This window comes from Athene cunicularia (genome assembly GCF_003259725.1).
Source record: "Athene cunicularia isolate RWA chromosome 5 unlocalized genomic scaffold, athCun1 chr5_part1, whole genome shotgun sequence".
Lineage (NCBI taxonomy): Eukaryota > Metazoa > Chordata > Aves > Strigiformes > Strigidae > Athene > Athene cunicularia.
The window spans coordinates 36,403,883-36,414,855 of record NW_020799101.1 but is presented as its reverse complement, the minus strand read 5'-3'; the positions used below and the strand labels follow the sequence as shown (position 1 = coordinate 36,414,855).

Genomic DNA, 10,973 nt, shown 5'->3' with positions numbered 1-10,973 from the left:
GGGGGGGGGGGGGGGGGGGGGGGGGGGGGGGGGGGGGGGGAGAGAGAGATAGAGAGAGAGAGGAGTCAACACAGATGTCACAAGTCCTTATCTCCCAGATGGCAACACACACAAACTCGTAACATCCACAGAGGGCAAATCTGAGAAAGAAATTACATTTAAATTGTCTCTTTTTTACCACAGCAAATTTTAAGTCCTGTGGAAAGGTGGCACCTTACTGGGCTCCAAGTCTCAAAATGGGCCCAGGCAACATATACTGCTCTGCCTAAGAAGCAGGATGCAGCTGGTATTGCACTGGTCATAAGGAGGGAGCTGACAGGTACAAAGGCTTTGCCAGGGGTGAGGCTGCTAGTCAGTAGAATTACTGGTTGCTAGTCAGTAGAAAATTACTGGTTGCTAGTCAGTAGAAAAATATAGTCATTTCACAAGGAGCACACACATCACTGTTTTGCTCTTTTCAAGAAACAGCACTGTCCCCTACTTTTCTGAATCTAATATGTAATAAATTAGATGAACACAGCACTGAAAGCCTGGGCCCTTCCAGCTGTCACCTACAGTCTCTACACCCAAAATGTTTACTGTAGTGAAAAACAGCTTTGACTGGAGCTCCAGAAAGGGAGCTGGAGGAGAAAATTTCAGAGGTTTTACACTTGCAGACACCACACCTTACACCCATTATTCAGCTGAACTGTCATTTCTTCTGTCAAAGAACTCATGCATTGTATGGCTAGGATTTGAAACATAATTTTCTTATGGTGTAAAACTGCCTGATACCAAGTCAAAAAGCACAAGAGAGCCATTGAAATCCATTCAGATTTGGCTTCAGGACAGCAAAACACAAAGGAGGAGAATAAAAAGGAACAGCTGAGCACAGAAAGAGGTGGTTAGTCATGATAAATAGGAAAAGAGAACAAACTCTAATTGTCTTTACAGGAAGAAACTTGGTGAATGTTTTGAAAGGGCACAATTTGCTTATCACTGAACTGTTTCAGCACAATTTTTTTTTTTTTACACTTTTCGAAGAGATTCACAAGGTCCCAAGTATTGCTCTGCCACACTACAGTCGCCAGCCCAAGCTGATTTTAAGCATAACTTTACTGAAGCCTTACAGATTTGACCTCTTTCATTCTGAGGAACTTACTTTTTCAAGTTGGGTTTCTCCTGACTCTTCATCAGGCACTACTTAACTTGCTCTCTCTGGACTTGTCAGTTCTGTGGCACAAGGTGCTAGGAAAGGACCACACTAACCTTATGTGCAGCCCCTCCAAAGAGACTGTTCCTGACCTGCCCTGTAAACACAGTGCCTCTCTAAACAAACTATTAACATGCAGTATGACTGAAATTCTGATAGGAGATGAGAGAAGAGAAACGCTTACAAGGAGAAATGAACTAGAATAATGAAATAAAGACGATATGCAGAATATTCCCAGGGAATATTCAAAGAACTGTATTCGTGACCTGTTCACTCCTCTCTTGACAACCAAACAGTCAAAGTTTTGGATGTTCATATGATGTCAGTGCTTGAACAAAGACCCTTTTCCTAATGGCACAATCCGTTTTACACGAGACACTGAACTATCATCAGATGCTACAGATCTGAGTCAACAGCACATTCTGAACTTGTGGATGAAAGACTGAAGAGACACTAGGAATCCCCTCATGTTTCCTAGCTGTTCAGTCCCAACAAACCCTGCAAGACAGCAGTGGAGGTGGCACATGAGAAATACACAGGGGGTGTATCTGCACACAGTCCAGAGGAAGCTGATGTGCAAGGGTTCCATGAACTTCCTCTCTGAGAAATGCAATTGTTACTTGGTTAGTTTGCCAGCACAGCCGATAAGCTTAGGAATTTGAATTCTCAAATCATTCCTCCATTCTCACATAATTTCAAGAACAAATCCATAGTCAAGAGGTACAGGAGTAAAGGAAAGCAGTGAGAAGGAAATGGACTGTAGATATCTCTTGTCAGAGTGGGGATATATGGCTGCAGCAAGAAGGGAGAAGTTTCTTATATCTGAGGAGACAGACATCAAAAGGTGCAGAGGCCTTAAAAGTCATACCTGTTGCTAGGTAAAGCACTGAGGAAATATGGAATGTCATTCTCCAGGGCAGAAAATGACTGTAAAGTTTTTACTAAGCTGCCAAGGGACTGTATGGCTTTCCTCTCTTTTCAGTATGCCTTTCTAAGCTTTTCCACTTGTGCTCCTTACTCCTCGCACTTCTCTCTACAGCTTTACATGAAATGTATTTGAACTGTTAACTGGGAGCATCCACAGCATGCAGTACTATCTTAAGATTTTCCTTCTAATTTTGAAAATCTCTTCACAAATGATCACATAAATCAAATGCGCAGAAGGTCCTTCCCTCTCAGTCCCTCCTGCCCATCAAAGCCAAAGACTCACAGAATCATATCCAACAAGTCACATCCTGTTCTACCCCACACTATTGTCTCTGTTCAATGAAGACTTCTTTCTTCTGGTTCTATACCACGTACTTAATAATTATCTATTTATTCTCTTATTTCTTTTTTACACTTTGCAAAATACCTAGTCATTCCACTAGAAGTCTAATAACCAAATCTAGACCAGGTCTGGGACTACTACAACACAAGTTAACTCACTGTAAAGACCACTACTGACTTATTTTGAATCCTAAGCATTTAGAGACTGAGATAAGCAGTCTCAACACACTCTCTCAATATTTGCCTTCTACTGTCACATGCCCAGTCAGCCCAACCTTGATGGGAACTTCCTTCTTACAATATGCTTGAAAGAGTCCTCACAGGCTGCCTGCTGATAAAGAGCACCCCAAGATAGGGCAGATGCCGAACTGTGGTAGCCCAAACATAAATTGGTACCACTGTGCTAGGCACTATGCAAATCCATAAATCACAGCTTCTCCTTTAAAATATTTCATTCAAAATAAACGGAAAAGTACAAAGTAAGACATAGAAGGGAATGGAGGATACCTAGGGAGACTACAACAAGCTACAGCACATCATTGCACAAGTTAAGGACTGTACAGTGTAATGGTTACAAGTCACTTGAGCATTTACAAAACAATTAAAATTGCAAATTGGCTGGTGCCTGGTAGGCAATACAGCACAAGAAGGTCTCAAGAGGGAAATGAAGGAGAAAAACAGTGTTTTATTGAGCAACAATTAATGATAAAAAGATCAAGCTGAAAAGTAGTTACAGGACATTAGTGGGAGAAGAATCCAAACAGAAGGCCATGACTGGATTCAGTACGAGATGCAGATCTGTGAAAAGCCTCAAGTAGATAATTGAACTTGATGATGGCAAAACTTTTAATGGAGTGACAGTAACACAGACCAAAACGCTCTGAACGTACGATAGCTTCAGTCTCCTGAGGAAAACAAATGGCATTCATCACTGAGGTAGTTACAGTGGGATGGGCAGCGACTTCCTGAAAACCAGGAACATAGCTGCCACCTACACAGTTGTCTCAGCAGAGAGCAAACAAATCATGGAGACTGCACATGGACAGCCATGGTTGTACTGAGGCTGCTCACACTGTGTTGTTTTGTGGAAAACAAGGAACTTCTAAATTCAAAGCTATGAAAATGCTTTCAGTCATCAGCAAATTATATTTTAAGCAGCTAAAGTAGAAATAGTTCCTCCAATACAATGCTATTAGGAAGCCTGAGCTAAACCAGCACAGAAATTTTCCCTCTTTTTCTCCAGTAGGACCTTCTTTTCCAGCTTGCTAATATAAGAAAAAAGGCAAGTCTATGAAAACCACACATGGGCCTTGGAGGAACGCACAGTCCTTACCCTGACTGCCCTGCCTGTGTGGATAATGCTGCTGGCAATGCAGAGGCCAAGAGCCCTGCACCTACAGCAAACAAGCACAGGCCTAACAAGGGATAGCATATGAAGGACTGTTTCTCTACAGAAATCTGGTTCAGAAGATTGGGGCATGCCTCTGACTTAGGGTGCAAGAAAAGAGTATTTTAACAACACAAAAATTATACTTTTGTATTTTAGCATATCAACTCTGAAATGGCTATTAATTATTCCTTAGGTTGTGGTAAGATACAGATAAACCTGATGCACCAGGCCAAGTAAGGAGAAAGGCCATAAATCCCAGACTGCCCTGTTTCATGTGCAAGACCCTTCTGCGCAAGAGGAGTACTTCCATACTTGCATTCGGTTTTGCAGGTGACACAGCCCTGGTAGGCAAGAGGCAAGTGCCTGGAAAATGGGCTGATGGTAGACCAAGAAATAATGGCACATTTGTCACACACAGGCACTGCAGGGGAAACATCAAGTGCATATCATATTCATGCCTGATTAAGTTCTTGAGCACTGCCTAGTTCATTTTTTTAAAGCTCTCCTTTGCAGTGGCTTTCTGCCTGTTTCCCTGCTACCAAGCCAAACTGTGCCTCAAAAAAATCTCTCACAGATTGTCTCTATTGCCTCTACTACAGCAGAATTATTGAGACTCAAAGTCTCCAGATGGGTATAATGAGACCTCGTCAAGATACTCTGAATTAACTCTGAAGTGCTAATAAAAGAAAATCACAATCAAAAAACCTCCATGAGACAATTCCCCTGCTTAGCCATGGCCTGAGGCTATAAATTCTGTCAGCTACCTGATTCACCGCAGGTAAACTTCAACTACTGCAGGCAGTTCCTTACTCTCAGTGCCCAGTTGTTTCTCCCAGTTAAAAAATGAGGACATAGTGTTATTTTACAAATTAATATTCGAAGTATGTACTAATATTTAATTTTATAGCATGCATGTTCATATTTCTAAGAAAGGCCTTATAACCCTATGTTACATGTCATAATTACTTTTTAATTTGAAAGAGTACTTGCAGAGGCAGCACACACATAGTAGAGTATTTCAGTCCCTCCAAACAACAGGACTGCGAGCAGCCCACAACTCTGGAGCAAAGGGCACCTGCCATTCCCTGACCATAAGCTCTATTGCTTATGATATTCTCCTTCTTATTCAAAGATTAAGCATTACTTTACATATTAAAGTAATAGTTTATGATTACTTTTTTAATTACTTTCACTGGCACATCACTGTAGCTACTGTGTTCTTCCTTAAGACTGGGTGAATCAGATGTGTATATGCTTTTTTGCTTTAACAAAGAGTAGATACAAGGACGTGTTGATGGATACTGACATGACTTTTTAGAGGTAATTCTTCATCTCTTATTTTGCATTTTTCCTGTGAGTAAACACCAAATGAGCATGCCTTTGCATCCAAGGACAACATTCAATTAATGTGCTGCAAATATGGCTTCCACATTTTCATATAAATCTCACACAAACCTTTAGGAGTAAAGATTTACAGAACACTAGTGCTGGATTTGGCCCCAAGACATTAGTTCATCAGTGTTTAAAGATTTATGCAGTAAAGTCTTAGCGGTACTTATGTGCTGAAGTCATAACTCCAAGAAGATATTCATCCTCCAGCTAACTGAGCGCCTCAATTAACCGTGGCTCAGAAAATAGAATTTCGACTGTACTGAAGTGTGGAATAGTTCCAGCAGATCGATTAATCAAGCCCTACAATGAAGCTAAAAGCATGCCACAGACTGATGTCTCCACAGACTTGATGTCCATTCCTTACTCTTAGCGCTTTCAGGATGGATCTGGAGCCTTGGGATTCTGGTCAGTTCTGAATGTATTAATCATCTGGTTTTGCTGCATCTCTCTCTGGACTCCACCTCCACCAGGACGCATGTTGTCTCCCCAGAGTTCTACTCACACCGCCATGTACTGCAAATAAAAAAGCACAGCCCATTCCCAAAGAGCATTTTCCCCTCACTTTTGTCTCTAGCTCCTTTCCCTTAGGAGGCACATCATTTCTCTGCCACTCCTCGTTCCCTTGCCCAGTTCACTCTGTACCTGCTGGCAGGCTCTGATCCCTGCCTATCTTTCAAATCTGTTCCAAAGAGAATTGGGATGCAGTAAAAAAGAATGACGACAAAAGGAGATTAAATGAATCCAATTACCAGACTAAGCCAAAGGGATAGGGAAGTATAGTTCTTACTGGTAATGCCTGTGTGTGGGCTGCCCAGAAGGCACCATTTCACAATGGGAAGGAGAAAGGTAGGGTTTTCTTGGGAGGGAGCGTAGCAGGAGGGCTTTTCAGAGAACAAAGAGAAAAAACATGACGACATTGTTAGTTTAAAGAATAGTTTTCTGACTAATGGATCTCATGAATGGTAGCAGAAGTGCAGAAAGCTGAGATTTCCCATGCCCTGCCTCACACACAGCATCATGTTACTCAAACACACCTTAGCCCACAGTGACCACTCCAAACAGAGAACAAATTAAGGCAGCAGTGACCAAGAGGGAGTTTCCTATGTTCCTGACAGAAGTTAAGACCCCTCAAGACTCAAACAAGCAGCAGACTTGCAAGACAAATCTGTGAAAAATGACTGAGTCCGAACTCAGCATCCAGAAATATTATCCCTGAATCTCCCCAGCATCTCTTTCAGGTAAGGTCATGTCCTTCTCCAAGCTTGTTGCTAGAGGACTCCTGTGCCTTACCTGCTGGCCCTCCCCTGTTTGGAAAAGCTGCCCTGTGTCCCCAGCATTTGCTGATACTACAGCTCTAAAACAGGCAAGTGTCCAGCAAGGACTCAAGAGGCCCTGAAGTGGCCCCAGCACAAAGCGGAGACTTTGAAGCCAGGACCCTGCTGTAGGAGCGGGCAGAGCTTCCCACTAACACTGCCGAGGAGGGGGCCAGCACTATGGACGGCCTGTCCCCAAGGATATGGCATGTCCAGGGGGGCACAACCTCCCCAGAGAATATGTATCAGCCATCCCTCAGTTTTGGGTGCTGAATTGCTGGGTTCAACATTACCTTAACCTGGACAGTAAGTCAAGGTGGACTTAATTCTCTGCAGTGAGAGCAGAACTGAGCTCCTAGAAACCATTTCTGCAAAAGCTGCTACAAGTTTATAGCCCATTACTTCAGGCCTGAGTCTGAGCACTCATAGTTCCCTGATGGGCAACTGCCTGACTTGTAAGCTCCTGGGAACTGAGCCCCTTCCTGTCAAATCCTGCATTTGAGTAGAGTGGCAATCAAAATTCATGGCTGTTTTTGAAAGCTTGAGCTTAACATACTGTATTAGCTGACTGAAGCAAATCTGACATTAAAAGACCATAATGCACATCGTGCCTCACCAGGAAAAAGCAATCCAAAACAGAGTGATGAATGGAGAGAGAGAATTTATCCTGATAACATACTGAGAGTTTAAAAGACTTTGGTATAGCAAATATCCTCTTCACTGTCACTAGAGAGCCAACAGACTTAAAGAGACAACATTAAAGTCACGACATTATGTGTCACCCATCTTACATGATTTATTAAAGCTGTTTGGAAATGCAGACAGTTCTTTTCTGTTTGGTTTTTTTTTCCCCTCTTCCTAGCAAATTCCCCCATCTTCTTTCCAAAACAAAATGAAAAGCAAATACACCAGTCCACTACTACACTACAATAATGAATTGACTTGGACAACTCACAGAGAGCAGTATCAGTAACAAATAAATATGCTTAGCCCAGCTCTTCTGAACAATCTGCAGAAACCAGCCAGAATCAGCACAAAAAAAAAAAAAAAAAAGACAAAAAAAAAATCTAAAAACATTTCACATTCAAAATTAAGCTTGGCAGAGAAAAATATTATGATCAAGACAGTGAAGTAAGAGTATCTAAAATCCTAGCCTGCTAATACCCTGAAACAATCCACATCACATTATCTGTGAAGAACAGTAGTGTGTCAAATACAACAAAAAAATTAAACTGTTGAAAGATCCAAGGCAGGTAAAGCTCAAAGCAGCATTTCAAAAGTTAGCTGTTTCTTTTACTGGAAATTGTTGCTGCATATACACAACTGTAAAGAACTATTTCCCTCTCTTTGTATTACTCTTCACCAGTGCACAAGCCTTTATAAGCTCCCAGAATTCAACTGATAGTAGGTAACTGGACAGTAAGAACACCTGCAGCTAGCAGCTACAGCCCCTCTTCATTTAGGAGGAACAAAACTGCTCCAGCCCATACAGAAACCTATCATCTTGGTCTAAGCTGAGTTAGGTTTAAACCTTGCAAGCAGAAGGTACTGCATAAGACAGATGAGACAGGAGGGAGCACACTTGTAAGCACATTCAGAAACACCTTTTATGACAGTCTTGGGCTTCTTCTCTCTTTCCACTTTTGGAAGTCTCATGATGGCAATTCTACAGAAAATAGTTTTTCCTCCTCAATATATATTTTTTCCTTCCTAACATTAAACCACTGCTGAGATGTGAACCAGGTCTTCCAAGCGCTATCTGCTATTTGCCAGGCTGTGATCGCTCAAGTTTCCTCCTAACATCCCTGGTGGAGAAAACTTGAGACATCTCAGATTGCTAAATTATTCTTTTTAACCAAAGGAATCCTTGTGGAGACTCCAAGATGCTGGCTACCTCATCATCTTAATTTCAAGTTCACACGGATCCTCAGAGGTAGAAACATCCTGGAAAGGAAAGGTAGAAGAGAATAAATCTCAGAATCCTACTGACTACCTCACCATGTCTGACAAGATCCTCAAGTAGGCAACCATGACTACCGTTGGAAAAGGCAGCTCCTTTGAGCAGTTTCCCAGAGTTTCTCCCATTAGTGCCCACCAATTTGTGTACCATGGGGATTAATCATGCCATCACTGGCTTGCAAAGTATGTCATCGGCAGTGGAAACATATTGTATGGGCAAATAAGATAGTGGTGAGTTTCATACTCTATTGTTCAGGTTTATTTCAAGTCAGAAAAAAACAAGCAGCAGCCTGTAAGCACATCACTCAGGTAAATCTGTCTTTGTAGACCAGTCAAATTTCTGACCTAAATAACAAGTCAACAAAAACTTAGGTTTTTGGACCTAGTTCCTGCACAGCAGACATACCCCTCCACTGTGTTGGGTACTTTGTTGCTATTTGCATCTTGGCAAAAGAAGGCTTACATTTTTAGTGCTGCTATTTCCTCAAGGAATCAGGAAACTTAGCATTTGGGTTACAACTACAAACATACCATCTTCATGTTTTATGCACATCTGCCATTCTTCTCTTTTGTTAACCTGAAGCATCAGATCCACCATAAACCTCTAATGTTTAGCAGTTTATGACTCCTCTTCAGGTCAGACTCATTCAGAGAAACACAGAATCATTCAGGTTGGAAAAGACCCTTGGGATCATCAAGTCCAGCCATCAACCCTCCTCTACAAAGTTCTCCCCTACACCATATCCCCCAACACCACATCCAAACGACCCTTAAACACATCCAGGGATGGTGACTCCACCACCCCCCTGGGCAGCCTATTCCACTGTCTGACCACTCTTCCTGTGAAAAATTTTTTCCTAATGTCCAGTCTAAACCTCCCCTGTCACAGTTTAAAGCCATTCCCTCTTGTTCTATCGCTAATCACCTGTGAGAAGAGACCAGCACCAACCTCTCTGCAATGTCCTTTCAGGTAGCTGTAGAGAGTGATGAGGTCTCCCCTCAGCCTTCTCTTCCTCAAACTGAACAGTCCCAGCTCCTTCAATCGCTCCTCATAGGGTTTATTCTCCAGACCCTTCCCCAGCTTCATTGCCCTCCTCTGCACTCGCTCCAGCACCTCGATATCTCTCTCATATTGAGGTGCCCAAAACTGGACACAACACTCCCAGTGTGGCCTCACCAGTGCAGAGCACAGGGGGACCATCACCTCCCTGCTTCTGCTGGTCACACTATTTCTAATACAAGCCAGGATGCCGTTGGCTTTCTGGCCACCTGGGCACACTGCTGGCTCATGTTCAGCTGCTTGTCAGTTAGAACCCCCAGATCCTTCTCTTCCACACAGCTCTCCAGCCACTCCTCCCCAAGGCTGTAGCGATACATGGGGTTGTTGTGGCCCACGTGCAGGACCTGGCACTTGGCCTTGTTGAAGCTCATCCCGTTGACGTTGGCCCACCGATCCAATCCATCCAAGTCTCTCTGTAGAGCCTCCCTATCCTCACGCAGATTGACACTCCCGCTTAACTTGGTGTCATCTGGGAACTTACTGATGATGCACTCTATGTCCTTATCAAGATCATCAATAAAGATATTAAACAGAAGTGGTCCCAACACCCAGCCCTGAGGAACACCACTTGTGACCGGCCACCAGCTGCATTTAACTCCATTGGGACCGTCCAGCCAGCCAGCGCTTGGTGCAGCAGACTGTTCGCTCATCCAGGCCATGGGCAGCCAGTTTTTCTATGAGAATTCTATGGGGAACTGTGTCAAATGCTCTTTGAAAATCCAGGTAGACAATATCCACAGCCTTTCCCTTGTCCAATAATCAGGTCATCTTGTCATAGAAGGAGATCAGGTTTGTCAGGCAGGACCTGCCTTTCAGAAACCCATGCTGACTAGGCCTGACCCCCTGGTTGTCCATTATATGACTTTTAATGGCACTTGAGACGACCTGCTCCATGACCTTCCCTGGGACCCAGGTCACACTGACAGGTCTATAGTCTCCTGGATCCTCCTTTCTGCCTCTCTTTTAGATGGGTGTCACATTTGCCACCCTCCAGCCCAATGGGACCTCCCCAGTCAGCCATGACTTCAGGTAAATCATGGAAGGCAGCTTGGCGAGCACATCTGCCAACTCCCTCAGCACCCTTGGGTGTAACCCGTCTGGTCCCACAGACTTGTGAGCATCCAAGTGGTGCAGCAGGTCTCTGACCACTTCGTCTTTAACTGTGCTGACCTCATTCTGCTTCCCCTCCCCATCTCCCAGCTCCTGAGGCTGGTGTCCAGGGAACAGCCAGTTCCACTACTAAAGACTGAGGCAAAGTAGGTGTTGAGCACCTCACCTTTTCCTCATCCTTTGTTATTGTGTTTCCTTCTGCATCCAGTAAAGGAGGGAGATTTTCCCTAATCCTCCTTTTGTTGTTAATGAATTTACAGAAATATTTTTTATTATTCTTAACAGCTG

At 43.3% G+C, this 10,973-nt stretch overlaps 2 protein-coding genes across 12 annotated transcripts in view; both read right to left on the bottom strand.

Annotated features, from left to right (window-relative positions):
- The window catches only part of TMEM229B (transmembrane protein 229B), a 33,012-nt gene that overhangs the window by 3,443 nt on the left and 18,596 nt on the right, over positions 1-10,973 (bottom strand). The window lies entirely within an intron of this gene.
- Positions 1-10,973, bottom strand: part of RAD51B (RAD51 paralog B) — a 451,378-nt gene that overhangs the window by 427,280 nt on the left and 13,125 nt on the right. The window lies entirely within an intron of this gene.